The following is a 26,569-nucleotide window of genomic DNA, read 5'->3' as shown; positions in this document are numbered from 1 at the left end:
TTACCATTGCTCCAGCTCACTGCCTAGAGAGAGTATCCAGCCTGTAGAAAAAATGGAGGGGGACTTTAAATAGAGAAAGAGTACTTTGGAAATCTGCAGAGATTCCTTTTGCGTCAAGAGCAAAATACTGGTGATAAATGCATGCACATCTACCCAAGGCTGGGGGAAGAACCAATATAAAGGAACAAGTAGAGCAATGTCAAAGGGTCACACAGAGCCAGGGAGAGTTCACAAAAATGGAAAGCCCTCTTAACATATGTGTTGTCAACTAAAGTTCTCAGAAGATTATTACCCAGTAGTGAGATCATGTTAGCTCTAGACTAAAGGCTGTTCGGGGGCGCCTGGGTGGCTCAGTGGGTTAAAGCCTCTGCCTTTGGCTCGGGTCATGGTCCCAGGGTCCTGGGATGGAGCCCCACATTGGTCTCTTTGCTCAGCAGGGAGCCTGCTTCCTCCTCTCTCTCTGCCTGCCTCTCTGCCTACTTGTGATCTCTCTCTGTCAAATAAATAAAATTCTTAAAGTCTGTTCGGCGGCAGCCTAACGCAGCTTAAAGGCAAGTCTCAAAAGGTTTGCATTGTTTCAAATTAACTGTGTCCCAGAACAAATCCCTAAAAATATAGAAGTACAGCAAAATGCAATACTCAATGGAATAAAATTTATAATCTCTGACATCTAATTAAAATTACCTAACAAGCAGACACAAGAAAATATGATCCATAATGAGAGAGAAAATCGATCCAGAGAAGGAGATCCCCAAAGGCAATAGATGATAGAATTCATGCCCAAGGACATTAAGATGACACTTTAAATATCCTCCATATGTTCAAGAAGGTAGCAGAAAGTGAGAGCATAATAAAGACCAGACCTAAAAAAAGAGCAAATCAAATTTCTGGAGATTGAAAATATGTTGTCTTGGGATGGAAGCCCATTGGATGGGATTGATAGCAGATTAGAACCTGCAGGAAGAAAGAGCCATGAACTTAAAGCTATATCAATATAAATCTCCAAATTGAAACAAGGTAAGAAAAAAGACTGAAAAAAATGAACAGCATCATGACGTGGAGGGCAATATCAAGAGTGTTACAAAAATATGTAATTGGGAGTCCCAGAAATGGAATGACACATCAAAATATTTAAAGAAACAATAACTAAAAACTTTCTCAGTCAGGTGAAATGATAGATTTTGCTCTCTACCATAGATACAGTGAATCAGAATTTGTTGGTTAGGCTTGTGTCTCTGGTGAAAAATAGACCACTGGAATGGAAAAGTGGAATGGGAAAAGGGTGTCTATGAAGGAAGCCTGTAAACTCTCAAACGGTATAGCGAAGTGACCTCCAACCTGAGGGTTTATCATCTTGAAGAAGCATCGTGCTTTGGTGCCTGTTGCGATGCACACATGTGTGCACACACACAAGCACATCATGTTGTGAATTCTGGTAAAGAACATTTATTAGGTTTTTTGAAGAAAAAGCAGAGATTTTCCTAAAAATCCCATACAAACTCTTCTCTGTCTCTTGGCCCCCAGCTAAGTGGATAGGCTGTGTTAACAGGGATGAACAAAGTTTTTTTCTTGTTTTTGTTTTTGTTTTTTTAAGATTTTATTTTATTTATTTATTTGACAGACAGAGATCACAAGTAGGCAGAGAGGCAGGCAGAGAGAGGAAGAAGCAGGCTCCCTGCTGAGCAGAGAGCTGGGGATGTGGGGCTTGATCCCAGTAACCTGGGATCATAACCTGAGTGGAATGCAGGCACTTACTTAACTGACTGAGCCACCCAGGTGCCCCAGGGATGAATGCTGTTGGTAATTATGCACATTGCCTCAGGGGAAGATATGCAGGTTTCAGATAAGGTGGGAAGTTACTAGGAAGGATTCATGTGCATTTCATATAGATCTGCTTACTTTAGCAGGATTAAACTGAAGATATGGTCCAAGGTCTGGGCAGATACAACAGCATACCTTTGTCCGAGAAGCAGGGAGAGGAAAGAAACACAGGTAAAGTAACTGGGTTGAAAATAAAATATAACCTAAAGAACAAAAGAAAATTCCTCATTAATACTGCATTGCAGAAGAGGTTAATAAAAAGACAAATTCAATAAACCGAGAGACATAGAACACCAAAATAAAATGCAAAGAGAATGTACAGAATTCAAGAAAAAACCTGCAGTCCAAAAATCACCTTTACTAACTAAAAATATAAATTAAAAATACTAAGCAATGAAATAAACTGTATTAAAAATAAATTATTTCAAGGAAGAAGGTATTAATACAATTACTTTGAACATAAGAAGTAAACAAAGAGATCAAAGCAATAGGGCAAATATGAAGAAAGAACATAGACACCAGAAAATATGTGTTGTTAAATTGTAGAACATGACTCAATAATGATAAAACTAATTAAAAATAAAACAGAAAATAATATTCTTTGAATTAATTGCACAACTGAATATAGGGACTGAAAAACATTTATTTAAGAAAAACTGTTATAGAATAATAAATAACAAGACATGCCTAATTAAAATATGGAGTTTTCAAAAAAAAAAAAAAACATCATTCTTTAGGCATAATGGTAGAAAGTACAATCACCTATAATGAAAAAAAAAAAATCAGGGTGTTTTCTTTTTTAACATTTTCCTCAGCAATAGGCAAATGAGTTAACAGGATTCTGAGGAAAGAGAAACCCCAAAATATTGTAGCTGGCCAAGTTGATTTTAGTTTGATAGGTAAATGGGCTAAAATTCTTGAATAAAAAAGCAAGCAAACAAACTTTTTTTGCTATCTTGCCAGCACCTCTGTGGAAACTACGCAAACTACAAATGGAGGCTGAGGTACCATATGTCAAAACTTATAAGATTATGTCTAAGATTACACACACACACACACATATATGTGTATATATATATACATATATATATAAATAAATAGCTAAGAACTATAAAATAAAATATACTCTCCTCCTATCTTGATAAATATACTTCTCAACAATCTGGTTTAAATTAAGAATTTTTCAGCTCCTTAGAAGAACAAGCCAGAATATGATTGTACAGAAAGAGCCCGTTGTGGCCCCAGGACCCTTGTCAATGTTTAGCACCACGAGAGATGTCATATGAATACCTTAGTCCACATGGGTTGTGGTGGCTTGGTCCACATTCCTGAGATGGACCTGGGGAAGACGTCTATGTAGGCTCTGGAAACAGGTTCATGGTTGTTTGGGCAGAGAATGCTGGGCTTTCATGTGTCCCAAATATGATCTAGAATAGGCACAAGCACAGAATCCCTTAAAGCTGCAAACCCTTTGCTCCATGGGGAAAAGATCTGAATTGGGATAAGCTAGTCCAAGGCACTTTAAAGTACAGGGCTTGGAGTGGGAATATCTTCTGCCCAGGCTTGAGTGTGCTGGTGTGGCAATAGCGCCCATGATTTCTCCTCTTCCTCCCCAACCCCTCCTCCTCCTCCTCCTTCCTCTTTTTTTTTTTTTTTTTAAGAAAGGAATTTGTTAACTTTGTTTTAAAGTTTTTGTTTATTTATTTGACAGAGAGAGATCACAAGTAGGCAGAGGGGCAGGCAGAGAGAGAGGGGGAAGCAGGCTCCCTGCTGGGCTCAATCCCAGGACCCTGGGATCATGACCTGAGCAGAAGGCAGAGGCTTTAACCTACTGAGCCACCCAGGGGCCCCTTCTTTTTAAGATTTTATTTATTTATTTGACAAAGAGAGACAGAAAGAGAGTGCAAGTAGGTGGAGGGGCAGGCAGAGGGAGAAGGGGCTCAATCCCAGGACCCTGGGATATTGGCCTGAGCTGAAGGCAGTCTCTTAACTGACTGAGCCACTCAGGTGCCCCCCATGATATCTTCTTGAAAAAACTACCGAGGATTAGCTTCTGCCAACCAATGAATGGGCAAAATAGTAAATGGATTAAATCACCACTCGTGTCCAGAAGATGGGAGGAATGTCTGCAGTGCTTAGCAGGAAGAAGACCAAGCCAACAACTTTATAAACCTTAACATGTTTTTCTAGTATAAAAGGCAACAGACTGGCATATATATTTATATATATATATTTTTTAATTTTTTTAAAAACATATAATGTATTTTTATCCCCAGGGGTACAGGTCTGTGAATCGCCAGGTTTACATACTTCACAGCACTCACCAAAGCACATACCCTCCCCAGTGTCCACAACCCCACCCCCCTCTCCCAACCCCCTCTTCCCAGCAACCCTCAGTTCGTTTTGTGAGATTAAGAGTCACTTATGGTTTGTCTCCCTCCCAATCCCATCTTGTTTCATTTATTCTTTTCCTACCCCCCAAACCCCCAATGTTGCATCTCTACTTCCTCATATCAGGGGGATCATATGACAGTTGAACAGACTGGCATTTTAAAGCACATACAAATTCATGGAATAGAGAAATTATGAGCCTTTCTTTAAAAACAAATTAATGATTAAATCCATTCAACCAAGAAATGACTACTAAAAAGTGTAGCAAAAGGACTGGTAGTTATCATTGCATCTATTTAAATATAGAAAATTAGGCTGAGTAACTGAGAGAATGATGGTTATAGAACAAAATATAAATGTTATAAACCCTGTAACATAAGAAATTATATAACCGAAATTAGGGGGTGGGATGTGAAGACTGAAGTATACACAAGAGTGCTAATTTCTTTATTTTTAAAAGCAGGGAGTCAATTATTCTGCCTAAAATTTAAACATGTCATTTACAAGAAATCATAACTCTAGATATTTAATGTCGCTCCATGGCTGTGTTTCTTACTCATAAAACAGGAAATTATAAATTGAAATGAAGCAATATGTATTTAAGTTCCAGCCATTTCTTCAGCTTCCCCTGGGTTTCTCCTTTTGTTAAATGCAAAACTTAAATCTTATACTTTTTTTTTTTAAAGCAGCATGCAGAGGGTGATCAACTTTTTATGCAGTTACTTTTGTGTTTTGATTAATCTGTCTTTTCCCTCCCTCCCCCTGATCTATGCACTTAGCCAAATTTCTGTTTGCCACCATCTTTATCTATCTACCTGTCCATTCCTTGATCCAGACATCCATCTTCATCAAGAGATTTCTGGAATGATAATTATTTAATACATTTCTGTCATGGTATTTGGATTGTTTTATTCATTTTTCTTCATAACAAACCTAGACAAGCCTCACAAAAGGAAGTTGTTATTTGAGCTATCTGGGTTTGCAAACAACTGAGTCGGAATATTTTTGGCCAGTAAATTCCTTGTGCAAGTTTTTTTGGTAGATGTAGAGGACCAAGGAAGAGAAAGAATAATAATGAAGGAAGACAAATGAAATTATTGACCTCATTGTCAAGAGCCTATATTAAACTGAAAGCTAGGCTTAGGTCCTGTTGACGCACCCATACAGATCAATGACCATTGATTGTCCATCTTTGATTAGAATTTTATTTCTTGTTTATTTATTTAAAGATTCCTTTATTTATTAGAGAGAGAACAAGAGTAGGGGGAGGGCCAGAGGGAGAGGGAGAGAGAGAATCCCAAGCAGACTTGCCTAGGACCGCAGGATTCAGAGGAGGATTTAACGTGCATCTCTCATTCTCTCTGCCTGAGTGGGTTGCTGAAATCCCCAATGGAAGCAGAGCTGATGAGAAGCAGCCACACATGAGAACGCTGGCAAATGGAAGGAGGAGTACATCACCCCAGGGGATGTCTGCAAGGGGTTTTGTACTGTTAGGGCTATGTCTTCTGGATTTACTGTGGAATTAGTCCTTTCTTCATTCTGTAGAAGACAAACTGAGAATAGAGGCGTCGGGGGAAATGCAGTGGATACAAAGGTCTGGCAACACATTGTGGGAGTCGGAGGGCTCCTGGCTGCTGGGGAATTACAGAAAGCTAAAGGATCACAGAAAGGCTCAGAATGACAGAAGCAGAGGGAGAAGAGAGAATGAAGCCAGGGACCTTCAGGTTTGAATCTGCGGGGTGAAACTGCCAGAATAACTTGGACTGAGAATTTCGAATGATGTCTCTGTTCCTTAGATATGTGCATCTGACAGCTTCGTTATTGAAATTGAAATTTAGTTTCAGAGGCTGTGTGTGGGGTGGGGGTTGGTAAAACAGAATCAACCATGAGAAATTGTTCTCAGCAATTTCATGTGGTTCAACTTAATATTGACCTCAGTATCTCCCTCATCTCCGCAAGGGTCAGCCAGATTTGGGTTCGCGTTATGGTTCAGTGACAGTCTAGCTTTGTGAACACTTGGCCAGCTTTCTCTACAAGATTCTCACTTTCCTTATCCAGAAAGGGAGAATAATATTATCCTAGGGCTGTAGCACAGCCGGAAGGTGTCAATGTTTACTAAGTATCCCTGGAAGCACTCAAAGGCAGTTCTTCCTACTTTTGTTGCCCTCAAACCCATCTCTCTGTCATCCCTCCTTTTTCAAGCTCCTTCTCTGATGTCCCACTGCCCTTGAAATCAAATCAAACTTCTTGACAGGTCCGACAAGGCCCTTCATAGCTTCCAGCTTTGGCCTATTTTGCCACCCTGTGTTTTTTTTCATTCCCATACAAACTATAAAGAATTTCCACACTCATGTTAAAGTGAAATCCTTCCATTCCTCAACAAGCCGCCATTTGCTCTCATTTCCTTGGCCTAGAACACCAGTCCCCCATCTTATCTGGGCCCCTCCTATGAACAGGTACCTTTTCCTCTTGGAAACTTTTGGACTAATAGCTATATACTAGCAGAGCTCCCTTGGAAGAATGTATTTTCCTCCTCAGTTCACTCACTACACTGTCTTATAATGGTTTTGTTTTCTTGGTTCTCTCCCCCTCTGGCAGCAGCTATATCTGGCTTATCCTCCATCATCTCCCAAGACTGATAGCACTGGACACATTTTAGGGGCTCAGTCATTCTCTGCCAATGCTGCCACATCTTAGGAGCTCATGTTACAGCAAATTCATTTTCTCTCCTATTCTTCCAGATACTTTTTCCTTTAGACACAACTCACACATGTAAGCACAGGCTGATGAGGAGAAAAAAATTTCTGCATCACTACTGGGTATATATAGATTTATTTCATATGAATAAGCAATCCTTAAATACAGAGGATTTTTAGCTTATTCTAGTAGGGAGTCCTTCTTTGTTTAGATCTTTTTGTAATTTAAAAGGTACATGAATATTTCAAGTTATGAATCTAAAAGAAAATGTTCTAAACATAATTGAAAAATGTTATTTACAGGATATCTAGGGGTAATCAGGGAAGAAGGAGAAACTTAGTTTTCATGAAATGGTACTTTAATCAATCAATATTACAAAACATTGTTAATTTTTTCTTTTAGATTATTGTTTTCAATTTTTATTTGATTTATTTAACTTACTTTGCTTTATAGAAGTAAGAGCTTAATTTACTCCAGCTTAGTAGAAGCAAAAAAACCAAAAACAACAACAAACAAACAAACACAAAAACCCATGCAAGATATTTGGATTAAAAAAAGAACACTTTTGGGACACCTGGGTGGCTCAGTTGGTTAAGCGGCTGCCTTCGGCTCAGGTCATGATCCCAGCATCCTGGGATCCAGTCCCACATCGGGCTCCTTGCTCCGCAGGGAGCCTGCTTCTCTCCCTCTGCCACTCTGTCTGCCTGTGCTCGTTCTCTCTGACAAATAAATAAAAAAATCTTTAAAAAAAAAACAAAACACTTTTATTTCAGGACAGCATACTCTCCAATTTAGAAAGAGACTGTAAAGAAAGAAATACAGTAACATTTCCCTTCACAGTACACACAGTACACAAAATAGTCTTAACACTCCTGTACTTCTGTACTCTGGTCATCAAATGTTTGATAGTTTTCCCTCTCTCAGCAATTATGCGATGCTAGGTTGGTTTCCTATAATTTGACTCAATTCTGATACTATTGACTTAGAGATACTCTCAAATCATACAGATTAGGGTCTCAGTCCCACAAGACTACTTTTATTTAAGATGCCAAGTTTAAGTGCAAGTTGCTCTTTGTACTTCTGATGGATTAGAAATCAGAGTCTCCCATGGCCCCCTCCCCCACTTCAGATTTGATTAATTTGCTCAGGCAGCTCACAGAACTCAGGAAACCAATTTACTTACTACAATCCCAGTTTATTAGAAAAGAATGTAATTTAGGTGTGGTCAAAGGGAAGAGTCGTTTTCATACCCTCTCTCTGAGCATGTTAACTCTCTCGGCATCTCCACAACTAGGACGTTCTCCCATCTCCTTCTTTCTGGGTTTCCTTTTTTCTTTTTATTTTTTTTTTAAAGATCTTATTTATTTGACAGAGAGAGATTAGAAGTAGGCAGAGCAGAGGCAGAGAGAGAGGGGGAAGCAGGCTCCCCGCTGAGCAGAGAGCCTGATGTGGGGCTCGATCCCAGGACCCTGAGATCATGACCTGAGCTGAAGGCAGAGGCTTAACCCACTGAGCCACCCAGGCGCCCCTCTGGGTTTTCTTCATTACAAAGGTGTGATTGGATAAATTACTGGCCATTGGTGATTTTTTTTCTCTTGGTTGTATTGAGACATATTCACATACTGCGTATGTTTAAGGTGGACAACATAGCGATTTGATATTTCAAAAGGATTATCAAAAGAAGTTAACATTGTCATACAGCTACAAATATTTTTTATCTTATGTTTGAACTTTAAATATTTACCCTTAGCAGCATTCAAATATATAATATGGTATTGCTAATTATAGTCGGCACTATATATCACATTTTCTTTGTCCTCTTATCTGTCGATGAACACACAGATTGTTTTCATGTCTTGGCTCGTATAAATAATGATGCAATAAACATGGGGGTGCAGATGTTTCTTCCAAATAGTGAATGCTTTTCCCTTGAATAAATGCCCAGCAATGAAATTTCTGGCTTATATGGTAGTTCTATTTTCACACTTTTGAGGAGCATTCATAGTGTTTTCTATAGTGGCCATATTTTACTCCAATTTACCATCCCACCAGCAGTGTAAAAGGGTTCTTTTTGCTCTGTATCCTTGCCAGTACTTGCTATGTTTTGTCTTTTTGGTAATAGCCGTTCTAACAGGTGTGAGGTGATATCTCATTGTAGATTGGATTTCTATCTCCCTGATGATGAGTGATGTTGAGCATCTTTTCATGTACCTTTTGGCTATTTGAATATTTTCTTAATGTATTTTCACATCTTTTCCCCATTTTTAAATTGGTTTATTTTATTTTTTGCTATTGAGTTGTATATATCAATTGTATATATCAAATATATTATGAATATATAATATATTTGGGTATGAAACCTTTATCAGATGTTTGGTTTATAAACAATTTCTCCTATTTCATAGGTTTCTTTTTCATTTTATTGATTACTTCTTTTGCTGTGCAGAAGTTTTATACTTTGATGTAGTCACTTGTTTGTTTTTTTATTTGGTTGTTCGTGCTTTTGGTGTCATTTCCAGGAGATTGCTAACAAGACTCACATCAAGTTGCTCTGGACTTACATTTATGTCTTTCAACCATTTTGAGTTAATTTTTATGAGTGGTATAACATGGATATGTAGTTTAATTCTTTTTCAAGTGAATATAAATTCTACCAACACCATTTATTTATTTAATTGTTTATGTATATGTGCTGCCGAAGCAAGCACTATTTATTTATTTTTAAAAGATGGATTTATTTATTTATTTATTTATTTGTCAGAGAAAGAGAGAGAGCGCGCACAAGCAGGCATAGCGGCAGGCAGAGGCAGAGAGAGAAGCAGGCTCCCTGCGGGACTCTATCCCAGGACCCCAGGATCATGGCCTGAGCCAAAGGCAGTGACTTAACTGACTGAGCCATCTAGGCGTCCCCTAACACCATTTATTGATAAGACTGTCATTTCCCACATGAGTATTCTATGCCACCGTTTCAAATGCTAGTTGACTGAATATGCATGGGTTTAGTTCTGTGCTCTTGATTCTGTTCCATTGGCCCATGTGTCTGTTTTTATGCCATTACCACTCTGTTTTGATTACTTATCACTTTATAATATAGTTTAAAATCAGGAAATGTGATGCCTCTGGCTTTGTTTCTCTTTCTAAGGATTACTTTGGCTATTTGGGTCTTTTGTGGTTCTAGGCATATTTTAGGATTGTTTTTATAGTTTTCTAAAAAATTTTGTTGGAATCTTAATTGGAATTGCATTGAATTTAGAGATGGCTTTGGGCAGTGTGGATGGTTTAGCAGTATTGATACTTCAAATCCATATACATGGGATATTTTTCCATTTCTTTGTGTCTTCAATTTCTTTCATCAGTATCTTGTGGTTTTCAGGGTGGAGGTCTTTCACCTACTTGATTACATTTATTTTTAATTATTTTATTGTTTTTGATGCTATTGCAAATGGCATTACTTTAATTATTACATTTTTAGATAATTTGTTGTTAGTGTATAGAAACTACTATTTTTTGCATATTGATTTTGAAACCTTTAACTTTACTGAACATGTTGAGAGATTTAAATGATTTTTAGTGAAATCTTTAGTGTTTTCTATATATAAAATCATGTCATCTGCAAAGAAAGACAATATTAGTTCTTCCTTCCCAATTCTGATTTATCTATCTATCTTTCTATCTTTGCCTAACTGCTATGGCTAGGACTTCTAGTGTTATGTTGAATAGTGCTGATGGGAGTAGGTACCCTTCTGTTGTTCCTGACCTCAGAGGAAAAGTGTTCAACCTTTTAGCTTTAGCTTTAAGTATAATGTTAGCTGTGGGCTTGTCATTATACTGAGGCATATTCTTTCCATACCTTAGTTGTTGGGAGTTTTTAATCATGAATGGACATAGAATTTTGTCAAATGCTTTTCTTCTACATACTGAGATGATCATATGAATTTTATCTTTCATTCTAATTCATGTGATATATCATATTTGTTAATCTGCGTATGGTGAACCATTCTTGCTCTTATAAATGAATTCCACTTAATTATAATGTATGATCTTTCTAATATGCTGTTCAATTTGGTTTGCTGGTATTTTGTTGAGGGTTTTTGCATCATATTCATCAGGGGAATTGGCCTATAGTTTTCCTTTCTTGTAGTATCCTTTTCAGGCTTTGGTGTCAAATACTTGTCTTATAAAATGAGTTTAGGAGTGTTCCCCCTCTTTAATTTAAGCATTTTCCTCCTATCATCAATTTCTAGTTTCATTACATTGTAGTTGGAAAAAAAATAATGTGTGTATGACTTCAAGTCTCTCAAATTTCTTGACTCCATTAAGTTGACAGCATTATCAATGTTCACAATATCCAATTAGATAGAAAGTAAAGTTTTTAAAAAATATTCATTTGTTTGAGAGACAGAGAGAGTGAGAGTGAGTGCAATCATACAGGGTGGTGCGGGAGGGACATAGGGAGAGGGAGAGAGAATCCCAGGCAGACTCCATGCTGAGTGTGGAGCATGATTGAAAGCTCGATCTCAGGGCACTGAGCTCACAGCCTAAGCTGAAACCAGTAGTCAGATGCTTAACTGATTGCATCACCCAGGTGACCAGGTAGTAAACTTTTTACCCATTTGCTCCTAAAGACTATAGGCTATAACATGAACCATTCCTTGCATTTTCTGTAGCAAACTGCTTCAGTGTTTTGGGCCTCTCCTTTGGCTTGCATTTACTGTAGGAACATGTTTTATAATCCGATTTGAAAATGTGCATTTGCTCCATTACCACTCTGTTATCACCTTCCCAAATGTTGTCTTTGGAAAATACAAACAAAAAAAGTACTTGTGTGAATGGGACTTAGAAAAGAAATTGTATTTATTGCCTGATCTTTAGCATTCTCAGAGGACTTTTAATAGCATAGGCTATTGATAAAGAGAGAAAACCCTTCTACAGTTATTGTCCTTTCACAGTGTAAATGCTTAACCTCCAACAAAATATTATTTGAGATTATTCTTTTCTCCTGAGGAATACCAGGGAATAATCAAAAATTTCAAGCTTCATATAGCATCCTTCCTTTTATTTTATGGCTGATTTTTCTGATCATAAAAAAATAAAATGGACATTGCTGAATATTTTTTAAACTTTGAAGGGTAGAAAGAAAGAAAAAATCCCTATAGTTCTACCTACCAGAAATAATATCCTTAAATTTTCATTTCCATTTTTTTTTTTTATTCCTAGAGAGAGTGAGAACAGGAGAGGAGGGTGACGAGGAGTGGGAGGGACAGAGAGAGAATCCTAAGCATCCACCCTGGAGCCAGACGGGGCTCTATGTTCTGACCTTGAAATCATGACCTGAAGCAAAATCAAGGTCCAGATGCTTAACCAACTGAGACACTCAGGTGCCCTTCACTTTCCTTCCCGTCTAAGCAGCTCACTGCCTTCAAGCACTCCCTGCCCAGCCCCTGCCAAGCCACCCTTTTAGAAACTTCTGTGCCTGAGACTCTGCGGGCATCGTATTTTCCACTCCTTTTTATTCCTCTCTCCTTGTTATCGTTCTGACAACAGGGAAAGAGCGTGTTGCTGGAGATGCTGCCAGACGGATCAAACTTTCATTGCCTCGGAATGTAGGACACCCCCCCACCACCCCGGGCCCGGAGGGTGCCTGCTGGTTAACGCAGGTCCTCGCCTTTCTGGGAGCTTATGTTAGATTGTTTCCATTGTTTCCGATTTCAGCTTACCTTCTCATCATTGCCCTTTGGGCCCACCCCTGCACCCCATAGCTTCATAGCCTGTTAACTGCTATGACTATCAGTGAACTCTTAGAACCCTAGCTGGCCTTAGGACACTACTTGCTTAAAAATGGCATTTGGACATAGGCATTCTGCACGTACTGCCTTCCTTCTGATTCCTGAAAGTGAATTTGTGGGGCTACTGGTGAAGTAGTAATTATTCTTATGTCTCTTGATACATATTGCCAAATTACTTTTCTTATTAGTTACTATATCTCGTGTATTAATAGTAAAATTTTATCTGATGTCTTTTTACTCCAGAATTTACCTCATTTATTTCTGCCTTTTAAAATGTTTTTATTCAGATTTTATTGAGTTCTAACCTTCTGCTTGTTTTTTTGGCAAATGTCTTCCACTGCTTTTATGATTATAGAAATTCTATATACACTCTCAAGAGGCTCTATGATTTCCATATACTTCCTGTTTTCTTTTGGGTTTCTTTAATTTTGTCTATTTTATTTATCTAAAATTTTAGCATATAGTACAACGTGGCACAGTAACACAATTATTTTAAAATTTCCAAACAGGGATGCCTGGGTGGCTCAGTCATGATCTCCAGGTCCTGGGATCAAGCTCCACATTGGGTTCCCAGCTCAGCAGGGAGTCTGCTTCTCCCTCTCTCTCCACTTCTCCCCCTCCTTGTGCTTTCTCACTCTCTCTGTCTCTCTCTCAAATGAATAAATAAAATCTTTTAAAAAATAAAAATAAATAAAATTTCCAGACAGATAATTATTCCAACTTGAAACCCTGGGAAACCCAGATCTAAGTCCATTCAAATCATCTATATAATAAAGTAGAAGTCACGCTCTATTAAAGTTCTATTGTGTTTTTTGTTTGTTTTTGTTTTGTTTTGTTTTGTTTTAGAAAGGATGGTTTTAGAGGTTGGTTATTTAGCTCGTGGTAGTAATCCATTCCTTTGAATGAAATGATGATGAAAGTTCCTGAAGCCCTACCAGTATAGTTGGTAGAATCATAAAACAGCCCTAGATGAGATAGCAATGGAAATGAGAATAAACATAAATGTTTGTGTTTATATGTAAAAAGAGAATCAAAAATGTTTCCTTTTAATGTCCCAATGAGTGGAATCAGAAAGCAAGTCAACAGACAAAAACCTGTGGATTTGTACAGATAGATTCACTCAAGCACTCTTGTAGAGTTGTCTGGGTCCATACATGCTGTTATGTTAATATCGTTTTTAACCAGGTAGCTGTGAACCCACATCCCCTCTCTGTTGCAAGAGTCTGTGTTCATAGAAAAGGCATCATCTCACTCTCCTTGTACATCTCCTTGTATGAGTTAGCCTGGATTGGGGACCTCGAGACAATCAACAATTTAGGCTATTATCTCTGCCATTATCATGGTCTGGGAGGCTGGCAGGTGCAGGAGTATAGGACTGGGTCCAAGAAGACTTGATTTAAAAATCTCAGAGCAGGGCTCAGAGTCTTAAGTGTTTCCTAATTTTCTTGGTGATTCTTAGGACTGATTAAGTGTAAAAATTATGACAGCAGGGTCTGCCTTTAAGAGATATATTGTTTCATTTTATATATGATTTTTATTCATTCTTCACAGTTTTATTTTTTTTATTTATTTTTATTTATTTTTTATTTATTTGTCAGAGGGAGAGCGAGAAAGCAAGCACAGGCAGGCAGAGGCAGAGGGAGAAGCAGGCTCCCCGCTGAGCAAGGAACCCGATGTGGGACTCGATCCCAGGACGCTGGGATCATGACCTGAGCCGAAGGCAGCTGCTTAACCAACTGAGCCACCCAGGCGTCCCCTTCACAGTTTTAATTCATATGTTTTTTTATATATTTTATTCATCTAGCAGGGTAAGGGTAAGATTTATTTTAATTCTTTTTATTTATAATTTTAAAATGTGCTTTGTCTTCTAGATGAATTTTACAATAATTTCCATGGGAATTCAGTTAAAATTATAATAGTGCCATAATTGTCATTTAAAAATTTTTATTCTATGTATTTCAGGAACATAAAAGATTTATGTTTGGTAAGGATTTCTCTTATTTTTTTAAGTGAAGTTATATTATTTTCTTTGTAAAGGACTATAATATTTCTACTTGTTATTATTAGTTATCTATGTTCTTAGTCACTACTGTGAATGAATTGTTGTTTTACCTTTTTATTTTTTTAACATCTTTGGTTATAAGAAAATAATTACTATTTTGCACCTGAGTATTTTAATATTCTCTACTCAAGCAGAATATGTTTTAAATTTTCACTCACATTTTCTTGCATTTCTCCAAATAATGATACCTATCTGAAAATTCCTTTTGGTTTTCCTGTGCAGACTATTTACCACAAAATTCTTGCGTGAAACTCCATTCTCTGTTTCTGTATTTGGATGCTAGTTTCTTGAATGTGTCCACTCTCTGAAAATTCATCAGGATATATACCCTTATAAACTATGCACATTTCTGCAGTAACTGTTTTTTTTTTTTAAGATTTATTTGTCTGTTTCTGAGAGAGTACATGCATGTGCACATGGCAGGGGTTGGGGGTGGGCAGAGGGAGAAGAAGATAATGAGAGAAGCAAACTCCCTACAGAGCAGGGAGCCTGACTCGGGCTGGGCTCCATCTCATAGTCCTGAGATTATGACCTGAGCCAAAATCAAGAGTCAGATGCTTAACCCACTGAACCCCCCCAGGAACCCCTACAGTAAGTTTTTTTAAAGCCCTCATCAAACCTTGTACTCCTGTACAAAAGGCAGAGTGTGTAAGAAGTATCTGGTTGCTCATTAAAAACATAAACCCTGGGCGCCTGGGTGGCTCAGTGGGTTAAGCTTCTGCCTTCGGCTCAGGTCATGATCTCAGGGTCGTGGGATCGAGTCCTGCCATCGGGCTCTCTGCTCAGCAGGGAACCTGCTTTCCTTCCTCTCTCTCTGCCTGCCTCTCTGCCTACTTGTGATCTCTCTCTGTCAAATAAATAAATAAAATCTTTAAAAAAAAAAAAACAAAACATAAACCCTTGGTTCCACTGTCTCAAAGATTCTGTCTCAGGAGATATAGAGTGGTCACAAAACACACGGTTTTGCTGAGCCCCGCAGGTGATTCTCAGGAAGCTTCCATCACATTTTAGGAATGCTGCTGAGTATATTGTTTTCAGTGCTCTGTAGTGTTTCAGGGAAGAAACCTGAGATCTCTGTCTTCTTTCCTCTACTTCCTATCCTTCTGTCACCTGAGACTTGTGTCCCATTGGTAAATAGAAAAGTGGGGTGGAGGAGAGTATGGGGCTGGCGTAGGCAGCCCATGAGTAAAACTCAGACTCCTCAAATGTAGCAGCCCCTGAGAAATGGGTCACGGCAGCTGATGGGGAGCCTAAGAGAGGAGGGTCCTTTCCTTTCTCTCCCAAGATAAATGCTGCAGCTACTGTGTTTTAGAATCTGAAGGAAGCCTGTATAGCCTGATTGAATTCTTCAATATTGATGTGTTTACATTCATCGGACAGGAATCCATCCTGATCTCCTGTTAATAACTTCCTTTGTTGAGAGTCCTGTCTGTCTCTCCCTCCATGCCTTCATCTGTGTTTTAGTCAAGAGTTAGGTATTCGGGCAAATAGAAATCTGGAATCATAATAAAGTAGAAATTTCAAGGGTACAGTTTTCATAACATCTTTCTTCTTCTTTGAAATGGCAAAATGGTTAACCAAAACAGAATTTACCAGAACAGTTATAGACATGATTGGCTGTGAATATAAACATATAATTTTATAATGTGAAAAGAACTTACACCTTGGAGTCCTAACACATTAATCTCTGTCTGTAACATAGTCAGTATATTTGAGCACCAGACTGGAGTCACAAGAGAGGTTTTAAACGAGGTTCTGTCACTTACTTTCTGTTTAATCTTAAACAGGTCCCTTAAACTGTCTGGGTCTTTCCTTGCAAAACAGGGTCTGGAATCTGTCATCATTTAGGATATATTTTAGGTGTGTGGCTCTGTTATATAATGAGGTCATGGGGCACTCTCAGGTCTTAAAGGGTAGAAAGAAAGCTTAATTACTGTTATACTTCTTATAGACATATACACTGCATTTTAGAAATTTTCCACAGAAATGTAAACAAACTATGTAGATTGATTTGTAGCTCCATGTTCTCCTTAACTAACATTTATATGTCTGCTTAGAATTTTGAATAGCATTTTCCTAATCAGTTTTGAATTATGAGATGGGCACGATCATGAGAGTTCCAAAACACATATGCTGTATTTTTAAATAATTACATAATATCTGTCTATCACCTGTCATCTATATATATGGGTAGGTATACAAACAAACATGCATTTAAAATATTATTTGAAGCAACTCCTAGTTAGCTTAGCTTTTCTGGATACCACATTCCTTCCTTTGTTTGGAAAAAAAAAAATAGTTAAATTTGTTTATCTTTAGTGATCCTGAGTTAGTGGAAGCATAAGCATTTATAAACCAAACTTGAGAGACAGATCTGAAGATTCAAGGAATACAGAGTGACTACCGACACTCAAGTCATGGAAAATTACAAGTTCTAGAATATCCAAGGAATTTTGAGAAACAAACATTTTGCTCAACAGGCTTTGTTGTGATCCCAAGGAGCCAATAAGACATTTTGACATTAAGAAGGACACCATAATTTGATTCTCCTTGCTAAGGTAGAAATGTAAATTGGTGCAGCCACTATGGAAAATAGTATGGCTGTTTTTTGAAATATTAAAAATAGAAGTACCACATGATCCAGCAACCCCACTTCTGGATGTTTATCAAAAACGAAAACTAAAACAACAACAACAAAAAAACCCGAAAAGATACCTGCAATCCCATGTTTGTTGTAGCATTATTTATAATGACTGAGATATGAAAACAATCTAAGAATCCATCAATGGGTGATAGATAAAGAAATAATTGTATATAAATATATATATATGTATATATATATATGTACACACACAGTGAATATTATTTAGCTATAAAAATAATGTAAAATGTAATCTCGCCATTTGTAACAATATGGCATTATGCTAAGTGAAATAAGTCAGACAGAGACAAATACCATATGATCTCTTTTATATGTGGAATCAATCAATAAATCAATTAGGCAATAAAACCTAGCTCACACATACAGAGAACAGATTACATATTGCCAGAAGTGGAGAATAGGTCGTATAAGAAGTGGGTAAACTGTCTTAATATAAGTATTTTTTTAAAAAAATGATTATCAAAGAGTACTATGCTGAATTCTTTTAAGTATAAAGCAAGTTTGACCTATTGAGGCTGTATGTTGTATACTTGAATTTCTCTCCAATAAATGTGAATTCTAATGTAGGAAAAAAAAAAGGAAATAAAGGAGAAAGTTTTCTTAATTTCTGGGAGGTAAACAGGATGACAGCAAGTAGAGAAGCTAGAAAGCTGGGCAGTCTGATTTTGAATTAGGAACAGAAATGCATCTCCAAACCCATTATTTATGTTATTCATCCATACAATAAAAATGTAGTAGGTAGCCTGCCTAGAGAAGGCATAAAAAGATAAGAAGATAGTAAGTCCCACACCTCAAGGGGCTTAGGAGTTAGAGGAGATAAATAGATAAGAACATAAAGTTTAATAGACCCTGCAATAAAACCCCACTTAGGGAAAAAGGCAGTCTTAGTATTTGTTTTAAAGTATTTTATAAAGCTCCCTGGCCATTCTAACATACTTTCACAGATAAAAACAGTTGCACGGGTAGTCATTTAAGGGTTGTTTCCAATGGTTATGGCTCCAGGGTAATGGGGAAAAAAAGAGTTACTCATATCTTTGGTATGGTCATTTTTATTGACTTCATTGGACACATTTTCATTTCTTGGTGTATGAAATTGGCAGTAGATCCTGGTGTTTCCTTTAATTTGCCCTAAGAATTCCTGTTGTCTCAAGTAATTTTCAGCTATCACAAAGATGGCTACAACTACCTTTCCAAAGTCTTCATTGTACCCATTAGTACTTGTATGAAATCACCTCTATGAAATGAACACTCAGTCAGGGAGGCACAAGCTCATTGACGTAAAGAAATTAGAATAAAAACACTCCATGGGTTTCTAAAATGTTAAGTCAGTGTCACGAACTCTTCATGACCCTGAGCAATCAGATACCTCCTACTTTGGAACAGATTACAATTAAGTCTGAGAATTTGAAACAGCTAACCCAAACAATACATAACTGAGAATCCTATAAAGAATGAAAACATGGATGGGACGCCTGGGTGGCTCAGTTGGTTAAGCAGCTGCCTTCGGCTCAGGTCATGATCCTAGCGCCCTGGGATCAAGTCCCACATCGGGCTCCTTGCTGAGCAAGGAGCCTGCTTCTCCCTCTGCCTCTGCCTGCCATTCTGTCTGCCTGTGCTCGCTCTCTCCCCCTCTCTCTCTCTGATAAATAAATAAAATCTTTAAAAAAAAAAAAAAAGAATGAAAACATGGATACCTTAAGGTATGGTTCGTTTAAAGGGCTTTTGACTGGGGATTGACCACTCAAAGCTTTAGAAGACATTCATTGACTGCCCTGTTTGGGAAACTTCTCTCCTACCTCAGGGCCGGCCACTGAGATTTTTACTTCTCCTAAGTTGTCATCTTTCCCTTTTCACTGATCTCTCTGCCAGGTTGCAAACATTTGCCCTCATTTGCTGTCTGGCAGAGAAGATAGAGGTTGGGGGGATGGAGAGTCCAGTGCTTGTTATGTGTCCCATATTCGATCAGCTGTGTAATATCTTGTTCTTTCTGTAATTGGCTCCAACCAATTTATCCAGGTCTTCAGTTACTAGTTTCTTCTTGAATTCTTTCCTTTATCCATGTATTAAAAGCAAAGTAAATTGTGGTACTAGCACAACAGAAAAATGAAAAGAGAAACTATATTTAATGTAAAATTTTGAGGGGTCAGCCTATTGTTCAAGGAGATCAGGATTCCTCTAAGTAAAAAAAAAAAAAAAAAAAAGAAAGAAAGAAAAAGAAAAAAAATCCATGGAGCTAGCAAAATAAATAAATAAACAAATAAGGGAAAAAGAGAACAGCTTTCTCTCTTTCTATGTATGTCTAGTGTTTCCATTTACAACAAGATCCTGAAGAATTTTTTTTTCCGGCTTCTTGCATTCAAATTTTTTTTAAATTAATTTATTTATTTTCAGAAAAAACAGTATTCATTATTTTTTCACCACACCCAGTGCTTCATGCAACCCGTGCCCTCTATAATACCCAACACCTGGTACCCCAACCTCCCACCCACCCACCCCCCGCCACTTCAAACCCCTCAGATTGTTTTTCAGAGTCCATAATCTCTCATGATTCACCTCCCCTTCCAATTTACCCCAACTCCCTTCTCCTCTCTAATACCCCTTGTCCTCCATGATACTTGTTATGCTCCACAAATAAGTGAAACCATATGATAATTGACTCTCTCTGCTTGACTTATTTCACTCAGCATCATCTCTTCCAGTCCTGTCCATGTTGTTACAAAAGTTGGGTATTCGTCCTTTCTGATGGAGGCATAATACTCCATAGTGTATATGGACCACATCTTCCTTATCCATTCATCCGTTGAAGGGCATCTTGGTTTTTTCCATAGTTTGGCGACCGTGGCCATTGCTGCTATAAACATTGGGGTACAGATAGCCCTTCTTTTCACAACATCTGTATCTTTGGGGTAAATACCCAGGAGTGCAATTGCAGGGTCATAGGGAAGTTCTATTTTTAATTTCTTGAGGAATCTCCACACTGTTCTCCAAAGAGGCTGCACCAACTTGCATTCCCACCAACAGTGTAAGAGGGTTCCCCTTTCTCCACATCCGCTTCAACACATGTTGTTTCCTGTTTTGTTAATTTTGGCCATTCTAACTGGTGTAAGGTGGTATCTCAATGTGGTTTTAATTTGAATCTCCCTGATGGCTAGAGATGATGAACATTTTTTCATGTGTCTGATATCCATTTGTATGTCTTGATGGGAGAAGTGTCTGTTCATATCTTCTGCCCATTTTTTGATATGATTGTCTGTTTCGTGTGTGTTGAGTTTGAGGAGTTCTTTATAGATCCTGGATATCAACCTTTTGTCTGTACTGTCATTTGCAAATATCTTCTCCCATTCCGTGGGTTGCCTCTTTGTTTTCTTGACTGTTTCCTTGGCTGTGCAGAAGCTTTTGATTTTGATGAAGTCCCAAAAGTTCATCTTCGCTTTTGTTTCCTTTGCCTTTGGAGACATATCTTGAAAGAAGTTGCTGTGGCTGATATCGAAGTGATTACTGCCTATGTTCTCCTCTAGGATTCTGATGGATTCCTGTCTCATGTTGAGGTTTTTTATCCATTTTGAGTTTATCTTTGTGTACGGTGTAAGAGAATGGTCGAGTTTCATTCTTCTACTTATAGCTGTCCAGTTTTCCCAGCACCATTTATTGAAGAGACTGTCTTTTCCACTGTATATTTTTTCCTGTTTTGTCAAAGATTACTTGACCCTAGAGTTGAGGGTCCATATCTGGGCTCTCTACTCTGTTCCACTGGACTATGTGTGTGTTTTTATGCCAGTACCACGCTGTCTTGGTAATCACAGCTTTGTAATAAAGCTTGAAATCAGGTAACGTGATGCCCCCAGCTTTATTTTTGTTTTTCAACATTTCCTTAGCGATTTGGGGTCTCTTCTGATTTCATACAAATTTTAGGATTATTTGCCCCAGCTCTTTGAAGAATACTGGTGGAATTTTGATCGGAATGGCATTAAAAGTATAGATTGCTCTAGGGAGTATGGACATTTTAACAATGTTTATTCTTCCTATCCAAGAGCATGGAATGGTCTTCCATCTATTTGTGTCTTCTTCAATTTCTTTCATGAGTGTTCTGTATTTCCTCAAGTACAGATCCTTTACCTCTTTGATTAGGTTTATTCCCAGGTATCTTATGGTTCTTGGTGCTATAGTAAATGGAATTGATTCTCTAATTTCCCTTTCTGTATTTTCATTTTTAGTGTATAAGAAAGCCACTGATTTCTGCACATTGACTTTGTATCCTGCCACGTTGCTGAATTGCTGTATGAGTTCTAGTAGTTTGGGGGTGGAGTCTTTTGGGTTTTCCATATAAAGAATCATGTCATCTGCGAAGAGAGAGAGTTTGACTTCTTCATTACCAATTTGGATACCTTTTATTTCTCTTTGTTGTCTGATTGCTGTTGCTAGGACTTCTAATACTATGTTGAGCAAGAGTGGTGAAAGTGGGCATCCTTGTCTTGTTCCTGATCTCAACGGGAAGGCTGCACGCTTTTTCCCATTGAGGATGATATTTGCTGTGGGTCTTTCATAGATAGATTTGATGAGGTTCAGGAATGTTCCCTCTATCCCTATGCTTTGAAGCATTTTAATCAGGAACGGATGCTGGATTTTGTCAAATGCTTTTTCTACATCAATTGAGAGGACCATATGGTTCTTCTCTCTTTTCATATTAATTTGTTGTATCACATTGATTGATTTGCAAATGTTGAACCATCCTTGTAGCCCAGGGATGAATCCCACCTGATCATGGTGGATAATCTTTTTAATGTGCTGTTGGATCCTGTTGGCTAGGATCTTGTTGAGAATCTTAGCATCCATATTCATCAGTGATATTGGTCTAAAATTCTCCTTTTTGGTAGGGTCTTTGCCTGGTTTGGGGAGCAGGGTAATGCTGGCTTCATAGAAAGAGTCTCGAAGTTTTCCTTCTGAAACTATATTCAATGTAAAATTTTGAGGGTTCAGCCTATTGTCCAAGGAGATCAGGATTCCTCTAAGTAAAAAAAAAGAAAGAAAGAAAGAAAGAAAGAAAGAAAGAAAGAGAAAGAAAAAAATCCATGGAGCTAGCAAAATAAATAAATAAACAAATAAGGGAAAAAAAGAACAGCTTTCTCTCTTTCTATGTATGTCTAGTGTTTCCATTTACAACAAGATCCTGAAGAATTTTTAAGCTCTTGTCCCACGGGCTATTCTCTTCTGTTGGAAAACCAATGGATTTCTCCTCATAGAAAGTGTTTTCCTAATATGTATAGTTATCTCCCCCCATATCTAATCCTCCACCAACCCAGACATAGATGAAGCTGCTTTGCTACGTCACCACTGGAGTCCTTGGATTAGCTCAGCTCAGTCAGGACCAAGACTGTCTGCTCCGTGGTCCTCCACTACGCCTTATCTTTCCTCCATCTTGGAACTCTCTAGACCTCAGTATGGAAGTGTGCTGCTGCAGAGCGGAATGGCACTTTGTTTTGTATTCTTTCCTGGAGCATTTGGGCATGGTGTTCTGCACCTGAGCTTCTCTGGGCGAAGTTAAGGTGTTTGCTCTCTGAGAGTTTCCTCTTCTAGATTTCTTCCTGTTTTAATCATACTGAACAATGTCTGAGCCCTAATGGCAGCTTTGCTATGACCCCTGGGTTTCTTTCCATGTCATATCCTCCCAACCCGTCATTTAATGAATTAACCTTTCTTTGGAAGAGATTCCACTTCTAGCTCATTGGCCAGGCTTTTTGTTTCACCTTTCTCCAAATCCTGACTTGACTATAAACCAAAGTGTATTTTTATGTGATTCCTTTTCTCTTGAAGTCACCAAGGAAGCTCAGTTCTAACAGAAGATGTTCAGAGATGAATATTTCTAAACGTTTTTAATCTTTGGATCTGATGGGGCACCTGGGTGGCTCAGTGGGTTAAGCCTCTGCCTTTAGCTCAGATCATGATCTCAGGGTCCTGGGATGGAGCCCTGAATCGGGATCTCTGCTCAGCAGGGAGCCTCTTCCCCCTCTCTCTCTTTCTGCCTCTCTGCCTACTTGTGATCTCTGTCTCTCAAATAAATAAATAAAAATCTTTTAAAAAAATGAAATATTTCCATGAGGTTTGACCCACCTTTGTTTAGGAGATGCTGTTACCCCCGTGTTGCCTGTTTATTGACAAGAGACAGTAATCACAGGTTGAACTGACAGTTTACAACACTTAGCCATAACTCTCATCAAAAATAGTCAGGTGAGACTTTAGAGAACACGTGGGATTGTGTTGGGCCGAGGGGAGGGTTGTTGAAATCCAGAAGCCTCGGCATATATGGCACAAATCCAAAGTTCACTCTAAATCTCACCCTCTAGTGACAGGCTAATGGGTACTCTTACCCGTTGAGACCTAAAATCTGGACTGACATGCAATATAAAGGTTTCTCTTCAAAGACTTTAGAACACAACTATACCGTGAAACTCTGCTTATTTTTGCTCATAAGTGGTACTCAGTCACTGTCTGAAATACAAAACTCCCCACAGCTCGGTTATACTAGCAGCTATGTTCAAGCTGCTATAAACTCCCTTGTTTAGAAAGCCCCCATCTTTCACTGTGATGCTTGATCCCAAATAGCAGTCCTTGGTGCTTTTGTTTTTCTCAAGTTGGTTTTCTGCTCTGGGACCCGTGTGATGAAGATTGGAAGGTATCAACATTTGTTCCTTCTACCACACTGGTCCTGATCAGTGGAATAGAAACACAAAGATAGCAGATAAGGCTCAAAGTATTGGCTTTATTAATAGCTGGGAAGCATCCTCTAACCCCAAAATACAGAGCTACTGAGAACTGATGCTTGGTTTAAAGCATGTGCCAGTAGCTTTCTTCTCTTGACTTCTAACTGTGAACTAAACAACAACCAAAAGACTCTAGCGGAGCCTGCCAGGGACTCTGAGGTCTCCTGTAGGGGTCTGCAAACTTGAGTGTGCATCAGAATCACCTGGAGAGCTCCTTGCAATGGATTGGTGGGCTCCGCCCCCGGCGTTTTGGAACCACTAGGTCTGTGGCAGGAATGGATAATTTGCATGTCTAACAAGTTCTCAGGTGATGCTGGTGTTGCTGCTTTCGGAGTCCCAGGCTGCAAAAATTACTTTGGTTTATTTTGCAGCAGGTGGAGGAGTAAGGCTGATCAACTACCGCCATTGCAGTAGTCTGAGAGAGAGGTTTGAATTGCTTTTCCAACGCAATAACCCTGCCCCCCTTCCCGCCCTCCAGAGCACGTGGCCCTGTGGCTATCAGATTTAATTAATTTTGCCCATCCGGATGCTTGCTTTAAATCCTAGTAGGGGAAGCAAATAGTAGGAACGGCATGAAAACCCAAAAATATACACTCAAGTTGTGTTTTTTTTTTAAAAGCATTTTTGCTGTTTTTGCGGAAAAGAGAAAGGTGAAGTAAGGGTTTTTCTGTAACAGTTAAGAGTAGTGACCAAAAAACAATTTTGCTTCTTGAGGAATTAGGTCTGGAAGGATCCCAGAAGAATATAAATTTTGGAGGTGCCAAAATGTTTGATTCTCCCTGCTAAGCAAGTAAAAGAGAAAGGTACCTTATTTTCTGGGCAGTAAACAGAACAACGACATTTTGACGGGAACACTGGGCTACTTAACTGTTTTGTGGTGAGTGGATGTTGGGATTCCAGAAGATTATATGAGTCGGTGACCACTGGACTACAGAAAGCTGAGGAAGATTTTTAAAATATTTTTTTAAATTTTTTTTCTTGTGGGTATTATACTGGAATTTATTAGCTGTGTGCTTGGGAGAAGCACTTAATTTTCTTAAGTTCCTGTTTTCTCATCTAAAAAATGGGAATAGCCTTGGTCTGAGGAGGGTGCTTTTGGATATTAAATGAAACAGTGCTTTAAAATGCTGAGTACATTGTTTGGTCTGTAATATATTTTGTCAGTGGCAGCTACTTAATTAAGTAAAAAGTTAATGATCTCTGAGAAGTTAAACACAAAGAGTTATCAAGGGAGTGTGTCAGTTTTCTAGTGAGGTTGTTAAAAATTACCTCCAATTTACTGTGTTAAAACAACACACATTTAGTCTTCTAGTTCTTTAGGATACAAGTCTGAGACCCGTCTTTCCGGGGTAAAAGCAACATGTCAACAGGGCTGTATTCCCTTTTGAAGACTCTAGGGGAGAATCTATTTGCTTTCCACGTCCAACTTTTAGAAGCTGTCTACATTCCTTGGCTAATGGTCTCTTTCTTCCATCTTCAAAGTCAGCAAAAGAGTGTTGCCCTGCTCCTGCTTTTGGTCATTAAATACTTTTTTGGATTCCATTTGTCTTCTTCCTAATGTGATTACACTGGGCCCATGAAAGTGGTTTGGGATTTTTTTTAAGGTCAGCTGATTAATATTCTTAATTTAAACTGAGACTTTACCTGCCTCAAAGTGTAAGGTACTAATTGGTTCTGAGAATAAGATGTCACTATTTTTTTAGAGATGGGGGTATTATTTTGCTTTCCATAAGAGGGAAAGTTCATTTTCACTGTGTTCCATGAAGATGCATTAGAGGCATGGAATTGTATGCATTTGTTCATTCGCTAGCACATTTTAAGTATTTTTACCTATTTCACCACTGGAAATTAAAAAATATGAGTAAGATTATTTCTTTTTCTTTCTTTCTTTCTTTTTTTTTTTTTTTAAAGATTTTTAAATTTATTTGACAGACAGAGAACACGAGTAGGCAGAGAGGCAGGTGGGGGGGCGGGGAAGCAGGCTCCCTGCCAAGCAGAGAGCCCAATGCAGGGCTCGATCCCAGAATCATGACCTGAGCCGAAGGCAGAGGTTTCAACCCACTGAGCCACCCAGGCACCCCATAAGATTATTTCTTATAACAGGTTAGAGTACCCTAGTCGGATATAGATTATACATAAGTGAAATCATAAAAAAGTGTAATGGAGGACCCAATGAGGGAGTTGCGCATTCTAGTGAGAATGAATTTGGGAGGACTTCAGGAAAGATTTAACAGGAAAGATGCTTGGGTCTTGGGATTTGTTTATCCATAGTGTAGGGAGGCAAGAAAGCAAAGAATGCAGAGAGAATATAATTACCTAGTGTAATGAAGAGTGCATGGAAAATATAAGTAATTAGGCACACCAAGAACATGGCAAGTGATACGCCTAGAAA

Source organism: Mustela lutreola, chromosome 5, assembly GCF_030435805.1.
Source record: "Mustela lutreola isolate mMusLut2 chromosome 5, mMusLut2.pri, whole genome shotgun sequence".
Taxonomy (NCBI): domain Eukaryota; kingdom Metazoa; phylum Chordata; class Mammalia; order Carnivora; family Mustelidae; genus Mustela; species Mustela lutreola.
Note: the sequence above shows the minus strand (reverse complement) of the source record.